This window comes from Schistocerca gregaria, chromosome 2 (genome assembly GCF_023897955.1).
Source record: "Schistocerca gregaria isolate iqSchGreg1 chromosome 2, iqSchGreg1.2, whole genome shotgun sequence".
NCBI lineage: Eukaryota > Metazoa > Arthropoda > Insecta > Orthoptera > Acrididae > Schistocerca > Schistocerca gregaria.
Genome location: NC_064921.1, coordinates 795,539,100 through 795,554,570, shown reverse-complemented (window position 1 = coordinate 795,554,570; position 15,471 = coordinate 795,539,100). Strand labels below are relative to the sequence as shown.

Here is a 15,471-nt window from a genome sequence, read left to right as displayed (position 1 = left end):
TTTTGTGCCATCCCTGTTTTTCTTTAATTTTTTCTGCCGTCAGTTCTTTGTTGTCTCAATTTCAGATTTAATGTGCGTGTCATATAACATCAAGAATTTTGTAGTTAATCTCGTACGTTCCGTTCTTTTAATATGCAGATTGAATTTTAATCAGTGGTTTTTATACTGGAATAAATTTTTCCGTACTTCTGAATCGACTTATTTGCTCCTGTATTGCCAGTATATTCAGTATATTTTGGATCAAATTTCTCCTGCTTACCTTTAGTTCTGTCTCTTACATTTTTTCGATGTTTCTCTTTCTGTTTAAAGCGTGTTTCAGCGCCAAAAAGAATACGTTCACGTCCGTGTTTTAGTCTCGCACTTCAGAGTGTAGAGAGATGCATTTCTTGTTGTAAACGTCTCCTGTAATTCTGACGACTATTTCCTTGAACTATTTCATCTTAATATATGAAATGAGAAACTCTCGATTTTTTTTCATTTTTATTTTAAGGAATTGTTGCTGGCCATTAATTTTTTAATTATGTTTGGAGACCTAATCCTTCCGTTGCCCCTTTAAGAATTTCTGTATGTTTATGCATTGTTTGAATGTCATCATACGATGATAGGGAGTATGTAAGGGTTAAACTAGTACAAGACAGCGTGGGCTCTTGTACTGATGTACCATTATTTCAGACAGATACGGGCGACAAGCGACTGGAGCTGGTGGTTTCTGGTTTCTAATGTAGGATAGGGGATTTTTCAGTTCCAATATTCGTCTTACAGACAAGATGAACATTCCGGAAACTTAGGTCAGAAACGTCTGATTGGACCAATTTTTAATTTGTTTCCAGAAAAATACTTGCTAGACAAAATTATGAAAATCTATTCTGTATGCATGTCTGAGTGACATACTGTAGTCAACAAATCACTTGACGTGTATTTTAGAATACTTCTAGTAATTAAAAAAGTAAAGTTGACTTGATAATCCTGTTCAGCGGTAAATAACTGCATATAAGTAACTTGCAGATTTGGTATAGTATTTTCATTCAGCAGTTTTGCAGCCTACATCAAGTTTTTGAAGCAATTAATCAAGAAATACTAAATACCAAACAATTTGAAGTTTGGTGCTGACGTTTTCCCATTTAGACTTAAACTTGGAATCTTTTCAGTGACGATTCGCTACAAATATTACAACTAAATGATAAGTGACATGGGTTCTTAGTTCGGTTTCAACTGTGTATTTTACACCAGACGGCTGCAATACATTTTTCGAACTGTCGATTCCACATTGATTTTCTTTTTTGAGGACTTGTGTGAATCGAGCAGAGATATATGTAGTGTACTTTTTGCTAATAATCGGTTTCAACGATAACCATACTTCTGCCATTCAATGTGTACTAACGTATACCACTTCTTTTTGATCCAATCAAGGGCAACAAAATCAATGACACTTAATATTTTTGAAACAGTGACACTGAACCGCGTTTATTTTATTTTTTTTATTTTTAGTATTTGTTTGGTCCTCGATTGAGTAGTGCATGACACAGTATTAGCACTACTGTAGGCCATTTCTGTTCGCGGCGTCTGGAGTTGTCTCAGTCGACAGCAGTTTGTAACGACCTTCTTTCCTTGCATGATGGACAGGAGAAGATTAGTATGCCTGCGAAGCTCTCAACTGCACAATGATCTGACAAGTAAAATTAGTCGTAAGTAACTGGCATGATGATCTGACGAATGAAACTAGTAGTAACGGTAAGTGCCGCACATGGGGCAGTTAACAGTCTAGTAATTTTCAGGGTGAAACTCTCTACACCATCAACACCGTCAAATCTTGAGAATGTTTCGCACCGGTGTGTAGAATGGTAATGGATGGTAATGGATGAAAATTTTAGTGAATGAACGGTTATTCACAGCATGAACAGTAGAAGTATAATATCTTTGGACTATAAGATGATTTAGTCAAATTTTCAATGAGTCATATACTACAAACACGTGAAATAACAAAACTGGACGAAACATAGTGAAACACGCACTTTGGCTAGTGTGTGAGAAAGGCCAATTTCAGACATTGGCTCACTGACAGGACTCTGGGGCACCATACTCAGTTTGAAAACAATGACTAATAAGACAGTTGCGCAGCTCAAAGTGGAGTATTGCTCATTTGTGTGGGCTGTAATAAGACGAACTGTCAAGTAACAGTCCATCAGCAAACTTCTTCAATTCTGTGCTGCTTAGATCTTTCATGGATAGGTATTCTAAAATTCTATATTTGTTATTGTGTTCTTCCGTTCGAAGACAAGTTTGATGCAACTTTTCGCACTAGTCTGTTCTTTGAAAGCCGTTTCATATCTGTATAACTAACGCAGCCTACATCTACTTCCACCTGCTTACCGTACCCATGCCTAACCTCCCTTTACAGTACGTTGAAACCTTCCCGTCTAATATTGTATGAACGTTTGCTTGCTGACTGAACGCTGCGTCTCTTAAAATCTTTTAACTGCTGCTCTGTCAAGACTACCTGCTGATTATTACGACGAAACATAAAATGTGTTGTCGCCGTGGCCCTCAGTCGTTACCTGAAATTATTAAGACTGATTCTTACCTTTAATTATTTATACTGGATCGCCATCTGACTGCTACAGCAAACTGTGGAATGAATATACTTACTTCTCTTTAACATAATTATAAGCTGCTGGTGGAGTTTCATAATACTTTGTGACTGGAATTCTTTAAGTTGAAGTTAATTTAGATTTGATAAAAGCTGAAGCTCAGTTTAGACTTTTCTTTTAAGATAACAATAAATTCCGTAAAGCATTTACGTGAATGATTTTGGGATAGAAAATTCTTAATGCATTTAATCTGGTAGAAGTTAACTATATTCTGAGAACGATCTTGACAAACAATTACAAGGGGTATAGTTCTTTACAAAAATTCTTAAAAAGTAGCGTTGCGCTACATACCTAATTTTCCATCAAAATTACATAACTATATTCTGAGAACGATCTTGACAAACAATTACAAGGGGCATAGTTCTTTACAAAAATTCTTAAAAACTAGCATTGCGCTACATATAGCGAGTGGCTGGCGAGCACACCGCTTCTTTCAAAGTGTTAATTCATACCTCGCTTACAGCGACCTCCTCTCATGTCTCGCTAGCTACGACTGCCTCGTCTCACATCTTACTCGCAACTACTCGCTTCCAACGCTCAATGCTACAAAAGTGCGGTCTCGCCGCCAACAATGGTTTTTGGTGCAGACAATCCCTGCTACCATTACAGATGTATTACTGCGCGCTGTTTCCCGCTCTTTCTCAAAATGTATCTATGCGCGGTTTCCCGCTCTTTCTCAGTAATACACAATGCAATTTAATTAACAAAACAATTTAAATAAGAAACAGTTCAGATAATTACATGCTAAAACAGTTTAAATACGCCTATTACATAATTACAACGTACCTCCCTCGCTTTCCTCCATTATCAGAGAGACGACTGAGTGATACCTCAGGATGTTTCTTATTAACTGATCCTTACTTTTGAGCAAGTTGTACAGTAATTTTTTCTTCCGTATTCGATTGCAGTATCTCTTCATTTGTTATTCGATCTACTCAACCGATCCTCAGCATTCCTCTGAAGTATCACATTTCTTAAGCGTGTATTCTCTCCTTGACTGAACTGTTTATCGTCCATGTTTTACTTTCGTAGAATGCTACATTCCAGACAAAGGCTTCAGGAAAGACTTACTATCACTTAGATTTGTGTTCGACTTTAACATTCCTCTCATTCAATAATGCTTTCCTTGCTATAGCCAGTCTGCGTTTTATATCCGTTCTACTTCGCTCATCATCAGTTATGCTGCTTCCCAAATAGCCAAAATCATCTACTACTTTTAGTGTCTCATTTCCTAATATGGTTCTCCTAGCATTACCTAATTTAATTGTACTACGTTCCACTACCATTCTCTTACGTTTGTTAATGTTAATCTTATAACCTATTCATTCCAATTAACATTTCTTCCAAGCCCCTGCTGTTTCTGACAGAATTACAGTGTCATCAGCAAACGTTGAATTTTTTATTTCTTCTCCCTGAACTTTAATTCTCTCTCCATAGTTGTTCTTGATTTCTTTCTATAATGTAAGTGATATAGACATACGACAGGTTTTATGCAATGTAATGGGTTTTCCTTTTGAAACTGTGGACTTTATTCGTCCCTCCCGTCTCGGTAGGCTAAACTCAAAAATGACCTCACAAAACTGCTAATTTTGTTCTAACGTACGTATTTTCTAATGAAACGTCGGTCTCTCCATACATGGCTATCTTCTGACAATTCTTTACTGCCGTCAATGACAATTCTATTCATAAACATGTGGAAAATGTTTGGAAACTCTTTGATAGACGCTGCAGTGATGAATCAAATCTATGTGTTTCTCTAAAAGAAGATTTATCTTTAACTCTGGAACATTTAGCAAAGTACGAAATAATTTATTGTTATTACAGAGAATGATATGAAATAAAACAGAAAATACGGACAGATATAACGATTCAACCTCAGGTACAAATCAAATTTAACACGACTACTGTGACACCATCAGTTTATAAAAATTACCGCTAGCTATCTTTCAGCATAGATGTACGGTGATCTTAGCAACAAACGACATAAGACGTGTTCGATCGGACTAGGTTTGTGCGCGTCTGCTGAATATTGTGCTTAGAAGTTATAAAAACTAAACTATAATATAAATCCACGGAAGTAGGATACCTGCATTAAATGAGGTGTGCCAATGGAACTGGCGGAGAACGAATCCCTACAACGCACAAATGATAAAAGATCAATCGCGCGAGACCTGGTAATAGTGGTATTCTTGTATGCTGTTCACTCTGACGACGAAGTCAATCTATTGTCTCAGAATGTTTCTTTAATGAAAATAACAAAGTGAATAATTTCTTTTTCTCAAACACTTAGTGCGGTTACCGATAAGTGTAATTAGTACTTTAGGTATTTGCTGAATATGTGAAATTTATATTATCAAAATTAAAAAAAAAAGCTTCTGGCTTTACAGAAATCGGACGTGCTGTGTAATTGCTCAGCACTGTAACCGAAAACTTTATCTTTACGCACACACAAGTTCGAAACATCATGCCTCTGTCACCTTGTTGTTGAGAAAGTATTGCCCTATCCTGTGGGTAGATGTCACACGACATTATACTGTGAGCTGCAGCTCAGCTGATTATTCATGATTTTGAAGGCAGTAACTTCCATGAAGTGAAATAACTGTGGCTGTTGGAGCTATTATTTCGTGTGAAATGCTGAGATTTTTTTGGTATGTGATTAATAATTATAGTTTTTCAAATGTTCCGCTTTTGCAGGTTCAATTTTCTCCTTTCTTTAAGCCAAGGAAAGAAAAAGCGTCGGAGTACAAAGGGGGCAGTGAACACCTGTTCGTAATGCCTCTGCGACTACAGAGAAAGAGAACGAGCATAATGACCAGGTTTTTCTCGATTGTTAAGCGTAACAAACGATAATGCCACGGTCTCATGATAGGAAGTAATAACAAACTCGCTCTTGCGTGATACTATTTAATGTTTGGCTTTGTAAGTCCTCTTTGATGCCAAAAAATTGTTATTTGTCTTTTTAGGTCGTCAACAGTTTTTCTTTTCAATTTCGTTTCTGCAGAGAACCATCGTTCTGGATTAAATTTAAAATGTATAATTTTCGAACTCCAAGTTGGATGATCGCCTTTGATTCAGATACCACGCACACATAATGCCCTAAAATAATACCGTGTAAACTGCGTAACGGATTTTATCCGCAGTTCGTTCCTGGCAAGGAAAACGCCTTTTGCGTAATACGTGATGCATTTCTGAAGCCAGGCGGGTGTTGGGTTGTTAGGTAATAGGTTTATGAATGTTTCCTGAGTCTTACAATGTCGTATCATCTTTCAAGAGTGCTTATTTAAATTATAGGGACTGTTCTGTAATATCGATACAAAATAAATTATTGTAGATAAACCAAAATTATGTTTGAGACACAAAATCATTTTTGTATTGTTTCTTCTGATTCTAAAAGGGTTCAACTATTTTCGAACAAAAAAAGAAACGAAAGGAGACGTCTAAATACTTTTCCTTCTTTTCAGAATAAGCAGTTTATCAAATTTGTGAAAGATTGCAGAAATGTTTTTCATTTTCCTGTGGCATTGATTTTGCTCTGTAACCGTATCTGGCAGTAAGTACGATTCAGCTAGTAATTCTCATCACGAGTACGACTTCAAAATTGGTTTTTATTTGTTCGTAATGTTATAGGGTGCATTAACGCCATTGTTAAGTACGTTTGAGGGTGGAATTCATTCTTCTAATTATTGCAAGATAGTCTTGAAGTACAGTTACAGTTTTCATTGCAACTTCATTGAAATTAGGGTAACAACAAACGATTTGTCCGGGGCAACCGCATCAGTTCATAGTACTGTCTACAATCTAGTTCACAATGAATATACTCATTGTAATCATACTTCGGTTCAGTTGCACCCGGAAATACTGTAAAAGTAGAGGAGACCTGTTGGAGAGGAAACAAGGTCAGAGGAAACTGTATTTCGGAGTACTCAGTTGCTACGGTAGTTGAAGATACATATTCCACATAAAAGTCGTATTAATCATGAAGAGTAAACGTGCGCTAGGAAATTTTGTAAATGACTGTAGTAATCATCTTGAGTACGCTGCTAATGCACAGAAACGGACTTACTGGGCTAACACACGTTAGAAACACGTATAAATATCTGTGTGTTTGAAAATAGTAAAATCAACACCTTACCCCTGCACCCAGAGAAGGCATATTTTACTAACATTTAAAAGAATACGGGAACAGCTGGGTAAATCACCTAGGAGAAGAGTGAGCAGGGAGAGGGAGGAAATTATATTGTGAAGCAACGGGATCTGATATCTGACTCAGACAGTGTGCTACGAAATTTAGTAACAGTTGCCAGTTTTACGCCAAAGTTTTCATGTTCGTTAGGCAACAGAGACTGACAAGGCGAATCAAAGCAAGCGGTATACTGACAGCTTGAGGCGTTCCTCATATTTATATCTTGTCAACTCAATGTAACCTTAATTTTACCTCTCTGCTAAATTTTTCTGTACCTTCGTTTCCAGTAAGAGACTTTCAGAGAGACTCGCCTGACAGACTAAGGATACACGAAGAACATACCAGACAGTGAGGATAACTGATTTGTCAGGCCGATGTAGCCAGATTTCTAGTCGTTAAGAAGTTGATAAGAAAAAACGTTTTTTTATTTGCTTCCTAGCTAAAGACAGGAAGTTAGTTCATCTTATTGGTACGATTCTGCGCCACAAATTATCTTATGAGAAACGGAAGAGGTGTTTGAGCGTAAAAAAAAAAAAAAAAAGGCTCTGAGCACTATGGGACTTAACTGCTGAGGTCGTCAGTCCCCTAGAACTTAGAACTACTGAAACATAACTAACCTAAGGACTTCACACACATCCATGCCCGAGGCAGGATTCGAACCTGCGACCATAGCGTTCACGCTGTTCCAGACTGTAGCGCCTAGAACCGCTCGGCCACACAGGTCGGCTCGAGCGTTTTAAGGAACATACCGACATTCAAATGTGATTTCAGAAATACTGCAGAAGACATAAACTTTAGCCACACTTTCCGAAACGCTGCGTCATTCAGCACGGTCTGGAAAACTAATCTTGCGTTTTTACTTTACCGGGAAAATTTAGAAACTGATGTAGTAAAAATATAAATACTAATTTACATATGTTTTTGGATAGGGTCCGCCTTTAGCAAAACATTTTTTAAAAACTAATAGCTACATGTATACAAAACAACAAAGAACGTTCTTCATCTTTAACAGATGTAAAATAAAAGCCCACTGAGGATGCTGCAGCTGCAGTGAAACATGTTTGGGTTATAAAACAAAACTGTGTTTTGCTAAAGGCGTACCCTATCCAAAAACATATGTATTGTTAAAGCAAACACGGGAAAAAAAGAGCTTCAATACCAAGATGATTATAAATACTAATTTCTTAAGCCGGCGGCGAAAGTCACAACGAGAGCCAGAAATCTCCAACATCAAACCACTATGATCTGAATAAAATCCACCTGAACATGGCAATTGTGGTACGCCGACAATTTACAGAAAGCTATAATTTTTCGAGCTCTTAAACACTTTAATAGTAATAATATTAATTTATGGAAGCATTTAAAGACATAACGAGCTGATATTAAATTCTTGGCGCTTTTTGGAGCATTCTTCCGCTCTGTCCATGTTTCACGGAGAAATATAGCAGTTGTCATTCGCTGAGAGTGCTAGCATCTACATTTACGCAGGAGTCAGTATAGTATGGGATAAATATGACAAGCAGAGACGTTTTTGTCTCTTATAACACGTTAAGAGCCGTATACTTCAATGAAACGAAAAGCTGCAGTCGTAATACGGACTAAAATATGAACAAACGATACTGTTTTATGAATCCAACTGGGACGATTATATGGTAGTCTGCGGTTCTCGTGAATTCCAGTAAAATTCGGTACGGATTTTTATCTGTGTGTTTTAGAGACAGCGGTGAAATACGGCCCCCTGCGAGCAGGAGGTACGCAAGAATATGAAAATGCGCCACGGGCCGTATATTAATATTTGTGTTCCCGGGGCTGGACTGAGACATAAAGCAGCCCACAGGAATGCATAAATTAGCCGGTGGGGTTCCTCCCGCCGTAAAATTAGCCGCAATCACCCAGCCCGGACCCAACATGGCGACCGCTACGTGGGGCCGGCGCGTACGTTAAGTGCGGCTGTGATTTTGGAATTAGAATCATCCTATCTGCGAGACCACGTGACGTCCTTTTGCGTAGTCTGGCTACGTTTTTATGTCGAAACAGATCGGACGACAAATGCAGAAATGTCCAACTGCACATTAATTGAAAATATGTGTCTGTTGGTCGACAGCGTTATCTGGATAGAATGTCCTGAGTATCACAGTGTATGGAATTCATCGTTTTATGGTTGTTAAGTCATTAATTTCGTACCTGTGTTTTTTCGTGAACAACAAATAAACATCACAGTAGCAGTAGAAGCTAACACGGCTCACATAGTACCAACAAAAAATTGTAGGCATGTTAGGGTGAAATCCAACGTGGCACGTAACTGACTCCTCTCAAGTACCTCCAAGGGAACCACAGAGCTTCATCTGACGGACAGATCACGACGATTATGAAGCGTCCCCTGAGATTCTGCGGAATGGCCTCACAGGAGAACAGAATAGTTATGGTAATACTGAAACAAGCCAACACTAACAATGAAGGACAGTTAATCTGCATTTCTGTGCTTTGCCTTCTACCGGGCAACTGCTTGCCTCTGACCACCCGTTGTTTGAGATATTCACAATAAACAACACTTCCGTAAATTCTGATGTCTTCTTCCTTCTTAACACTTACAATTACTTTTGAATATCTGTGAAAATTAGACATATACTGTCATTTAAAGAGTTTGTGCGCAGGGTAAATAATAAAACTTTGTACGATACTCCTGTTTAAATGAATTCTTAAATGTCTGTGGTAAAATTACGGTTATAATTTTATTGCTTTCTACCTCAGCAACTGTGTTCAGAGCATAATCCATTTGACCTCACAAAAGATGCATAGTCCACATGTAATATCTTGTAGGCTTCAGGAAGTTCATCATATTGTTAATGTTAATTACGCTTAGCGCCCCTTCTCTACATGTACAACTGTACCCATACCCTGCAAAACTTCTAAAATGTGTAACGGAGGGTACTTCTGACTGCACCACGTGTTGAGGGTTTTCTCTCATTCCATTCACGTAGGGAATCCGAGAAGAATGACTGCCTGAATGCCTCTGTACACGTTGTAATTTGCCTAATCTTGTCTTCGTCGTCTCGACGGGAGGGATACTTAGCGGACCATAGTGTACTCTAAGATTTCTTACTTCAGACTTCTCCTCGAAACGTTATTAGACGGCTTTCGTGGTGTAGTTGGCGTCTGCCAGTTGGCTTTTTTTTTCAGCATCTCCACAGCGCTCTCCCGTGGGTCCTCCTGTGTCGTTTTTCCTTCGTGATTAAATTTCCGTTTTCCAAGTCTGTTCTACGTTTTCTTTCCATGTGGCACATGTGTCATCCATTTAGTTTCTTGGACACAATGCTACTGAGTGCTGTGTTCAAGATTACAGGCTATGTATTTTCAACTTTAAGACGTTGAGATGAGGAGCTTTTTGTCTCAGAGTTGACCTACAGATAATAATGTGCAGTATTCATGAAGGGATGTTGTTGTTTCATTACCTTTATCAAGGTGCGTTCTGATACTTCAGTTAACTCAAACTTGAGCTATGTATGTTTCAGAATAACAGCAGAATTGCGGAGATTAATAAGACAAGAGTTTCACTTGCCAGGTTCGTTAGGCACGTAGCTGAACAACGTCGATCCTATTCCGACATATACGATGTTAATATTATAATGTTCTGTTTAGATACAGGCTTCACAGATATCAATGGCAATGATGTTGCGTCCTTACCATTACTGCATAATGAGGTTTAATTTAGCAGGGTAAATTTACCGTATTGTGTCCTGTGACAAAGGTGTTGTGGTTAGATATTACATATATTTCAGGTTCTCATAATTAAGAGCCGACTTATTTCATACTTGTTACATTGGACAATGGTGACTGAGCTTCACCGAAACTAGTCACGTAAACTTTCTGTAATTTACTGCGACTATGGCTTGACTACTGTACTGATGTGAAATATATTTGAAAAAAAAGTATGTAAGTATTTTGAGGACATACGAATACTCTGAAAATTACATATTACAAATACATTAGCTAGAATTTTTCTGGACGTGATTATGAACTTTGCAATCAATATAGCTAAGTTCACGTGATTTAGAGTTTTTAAATACTTTTCAAAAATCATGATTTGTCAGATTATCTCTGTTTCAGTTCTTTATTGAAACAACAGCAATTTCGATTAAACTGTCGACCTTCCTTTAACATCTATATCCAAATTGAAACATAATTAGGAACGAGGGGATGGACAGAAATAAGGAAACACTAAAAATACAACAGCCAATAGCCTTACCGATGTGGTAACACCATTCCCGTCAGATCACCGAAGTTAAGCGCTCTCGGGCACGGCTAACTAGCACCTTGATGTGAAACCGTCTGGGTCTGCCGTGCACTGTTGGCAAGTCCTTGTGAGGCCAAGTGAGGAGCTACTTATTGAGAAATAGCGGCTCCTATAATGAAAAGTAGCAGTGGTCTGGAGAGCCGTGTGCTGACCACATGCCTCCCTATAACCGCATGTAGTGACGCCTATCGGCAGAGGATGACACGGCGGTCGGTCGGTACTGCTGGGCCTTATGAGATCTGTTCGGACGACATAAAAACACATTACCACGCCTCCTAATACCATGTGGGAACACAGTTGGGATTCAAAACAGTTTCCAGTCCCACCGCAATAAGTAAGTACAGGTCCCGTATGATTCTCAAAGGGATGTTATACCATTCTTCCTGCGAAACAGAGGCAAGTTCAGGTAACGATTATGGAGTAGGGCACCTATCACGCTCCACTCGTTCGAGAGAGACAACAGAGCTCAGTGATATGGTGTTCTGGTGACTGTGTCGGCCAGGGCAGATGCGACAATTCATCCTGGTTCTGACAGTACTGGGCAATGGGAGCTTTGTGAACAGGGGAAACAGCATCACCATTGGTGAACAAACATTGTACCATGGGGTGTACCTAGTCAGCCAAAATGATTACAGAAACATTTGCAGTAAAGCGACCTTGCAGAATAACCATGGGGTTCGTGGAATACCACAGTATGCTGCCCAAATCGTCACCGAAACCGAGCCGTGTTTCGCGCTTGGGACATAAACCCTGCCAGAAGCTGGACCAAATGACTGGACCGCGCAAGGTTGCCGTGTGGTCTGAGGCCTCTTGTCACGGTTCGCGCGGCTGACCCCGTCGGAGGTTCGAGTCCTCCCTCGTGCATGGATGTGTGTGTTGTCCATAGCGTAAGTTACTTAAGTTAGATTAAGTAGTGCGTAAGCTTAGGGACCGATGACCTCAGCAGTTTGGCCCCATATAGTCCTTATCACCACCAAGTGACTTGTTTCCACTACAGCATAATCCAGGTTTTATGGCTTCGGCACCACGTTTTCCTGTTACGAGTGTTTGCATCACTGTCTGATTTCGGAATTCCAGCTTGTCCTGCAATTCCCTGCTTGTAGATCTGCTCTCGTGTTGTTCTGATGCTGACAGGATTCAAGAGAGCAACAGTGAGCTCTGCAGTGACTTTTAGGGCTGTCGTCCTTTTATTTTTCGTTAGAGTCCTCTTCAATGAAGGTCTGCCACGATCACTAGACACACCCTTTCGTCCACGTTGTGACTTTGCGGTAATGTTCTTTTTTTCGTTTTCCTCGTATGCGGTATAAATCTGCGATGCGGTGCCTCTTGAAACGCAAAACACATTTGCTGCCTAGCTTATGGAAGACCCACCGTACGAGCACCAACAATTTGCCCACCACTACACAGAACACTGAGTCAGGCCAATAGCGCGCTGAGGACATTGCACAGGTGCCGTTCTCCGTCAAATACAGCAGCGCCAGCTGCAGGTGTGCCTAGCATCTGCATTTATGTTCAAGCCCGCATTTCTCGCTGTGTGTACATATTTCAGTATATCCATTATGGGTGACAAAGTGCGACTGTAAGTACCTAAAACATACAAACTTTTCGGTTCCAAACGTTTCGTCACCGATTACTGAATTTCCACCATTTCCGCCAGGAGCACCAGAAGATAATGTTTCTGTAACACCTCCATCTGAAAATGAGCATGCTGTGACTCGAACACATGTTCATGGTCGGATAAATCGTGAAAAAGTGACTGGTTGCATATTTATTACCAGATAAATCGCCTGTGTGTACATATTTTTGTCCAACTCCTGGGACGTTCTTCCCATACTCTACACTATAAAGAACCACTTTAACTACACGCTAAACTTAAGTGGCATATTATATCGTGTCTCAAAAAAGTTAAAGAATCTTGAAGTCAAGCGAAAGAAGCTCGCTGTGGATAAATCATCGTCATCTACATCAAGGACTGAGCCTATTGATCCGTTCCGTCTTCTTCAATGTTGGTCAATCCATTTCCTTATTGGTATTCCCACAGATCTTTATCCTCTTGGTTTATATTGTTTTATGGCTTTAGTGACTTTTGCATATGGCATGAGGACTGTATGTTCTTTCAATCTTAACTGATATTGTTTTGTTATATCAGTTATATTTTGCATATTGAGTGCAGCTTGGATGTCATCACCTCTCTTTTTACCTATTAAAAATATATCCAGCCACATATCTAAGGAAATTCATTTTACATGCTTCTATTCTCTTTTCATCTCTCTCCTTAAGGATCCAGTTTTCTTATCTGTAGAGCAGTGCTGGTATATCCATAACCTTATGAAACTTTACTGGAGTATCTCTGTGGACTTCCTTTACTAGTGTTCTCCTTAAAGATCCACAGAAATAGTGAAATAATAAACTAAACTCAGTCCGGACAGGCCATGAAGGCCCAACACTACTGACCGACAGCCGTATCATCCTCAACCTACAGGCGTCACTGGATGCGGATATGGAGGGGCATGTGGTCAGCACACCGCTCTCCCGGCCGTATGTCAGTTTACGAGACCGGAGCTGCTACATCTAAATCAAGTAGCTCCTCAGTTTGCCTCACAAGGGCTGAGTCCACCCCGCTTGCCAACAGCGCTCGACAGACCAGATGGTCACCTATTCAAGTGCTAGCCCAGCCCGACAGCGCTTAACGTCGGTGATCTGACGGGAACCGGAGTTATCACTACGGCAAGGCCGTTGGCGCACTAGTGAAATAGGTCTAACGTATTTCGTGTCATTCTCTGTCCTGTATGAAATACTGTACCCTAACTATTGAAATGTATTAACTTGCTGTACGATCTGCTTGGCGATTTCAATCATAACTCGCACAGGCTGGTGTCCTAAAAGTGTCAGTGATTTTGTGTTTGTGGTGGAGACATTCACATTGTATTGTGTAGCTATTTTACCTAAATAAATGTCAATTTGATTCTATCTAACAGTTAGTTGGTTGTCAGCAAAAAGTGGTACACTAACATCTACATCGTTAATTCTAAAATGTTTTATTGTCTGTACCCACGTCTTGGTTACATTGACGATCTAGATATATGTTGAAAAGATTGGATGAGAGGGTATACCCTCGTATTACACCTTGGTTTTTTACAGTCAAATTACGTGTGCTGCCTGCTATTTTACTTTGTTTTGTTGTTCATCTATAAGCCCTTTACAGCTCTTACAAGATGGGTAAAGTGGTAAAGTAGTAAATGAAGGTAAGAAATGTTGGTAAATTACATCAACGGTGTTTTTCTAAGAGTTGTGTCATGGTGAAGATACAGTCCGATTATGATCTGACTCTTCGAAAACCATGACGGGCATAATATAACATAGTTTCAGCAATTGGTGATAGTCGTTTTGTTGAAATTCTAGCATACAGCTTTTACCATGAATTCAGAAAGCATTCTGACACAAATATCTGTTTATTTAGTAATAAACTGGGCATATCTGGGCTGTATTATATTCTTAGGGTATATAACCACTTTGTCAGCGCAAATTCATATAATCGAGTATTCTTATTTTTTAAATATTTAGTGCACATTTTATCTGTTATATACTGGTTTTTTCATACCGTGGAGTCTTCCTGTTCTTGCTACACGTTAGTATATATTGTATTTCCTCCAACGTTAATAAGTCTATGCTATTATTTGGTTCAGACAGAACCACACGTGTATCTTGCAGATCCGCACGTAGTATTTTATAGTACTGTAAACAATCAAATCCAGATGATGTGTTTATTTGCAAAGTGTCCTTGTCGTCTTATTATATTCCTGAGTCTAATATTAACGTTTTTCATCTGTGGAAAAGAAGATACTCTGTAGATGCACTAGTTTAAAATTTTTAATTCAACAAAAGTTCACTGCACAACGTACTTATTATTTTACTTGATGATTGCGTAACAGTCGAAAACCGGTTCGTGTAACAAATAGTAACTGTTGTAGATTATTACACCGGTATTGTTGGTGTTTCATTCGTAACCTATAAATATTCAACGAAGAACTGACGGAACATTGAATTAATGCTTATCTTCTTCGTTAAAATGTTTCATTATTTTGTATGCTTTGCCTTGTCTTCTCCTTACATCCTGTTCAGTACCCGTAATACATTTTTCCCAACTAAGGTTTTCAACTTGTCTGGCTTTCTTTTTGAGCTGAGGTGATTTTCTTTTGTAATCTAGTCTCTGATCTTGATCATCTAGGGAATTCAACATTTTTAAGTTGGAATTTTTTTTCTTCAATTAGGCTATGTATTTCATCATCCCAATGTCGCTGCCCTCTTTTGAAAAAAAATTTCTTTCTCGTGCGAAATGCTTTAGT

The 15,471-nt window shown here is 39.0% G+C and overlaps 1 pseudogene; it reads right to left on the bottom strand.

The window, feature by feature from the left end:
• Positions 1 to 13,748: 13,748 nt before the first annotated feature.
• LOC126337452 (5S ribosomal RNA) lies at positions 13,749 to 13,866 on the bottom strand (annotated as a pseudogene).
• Between the last annotated feature and the right edge of the window lie 1,605 nt (positions 13,867 to 15,471).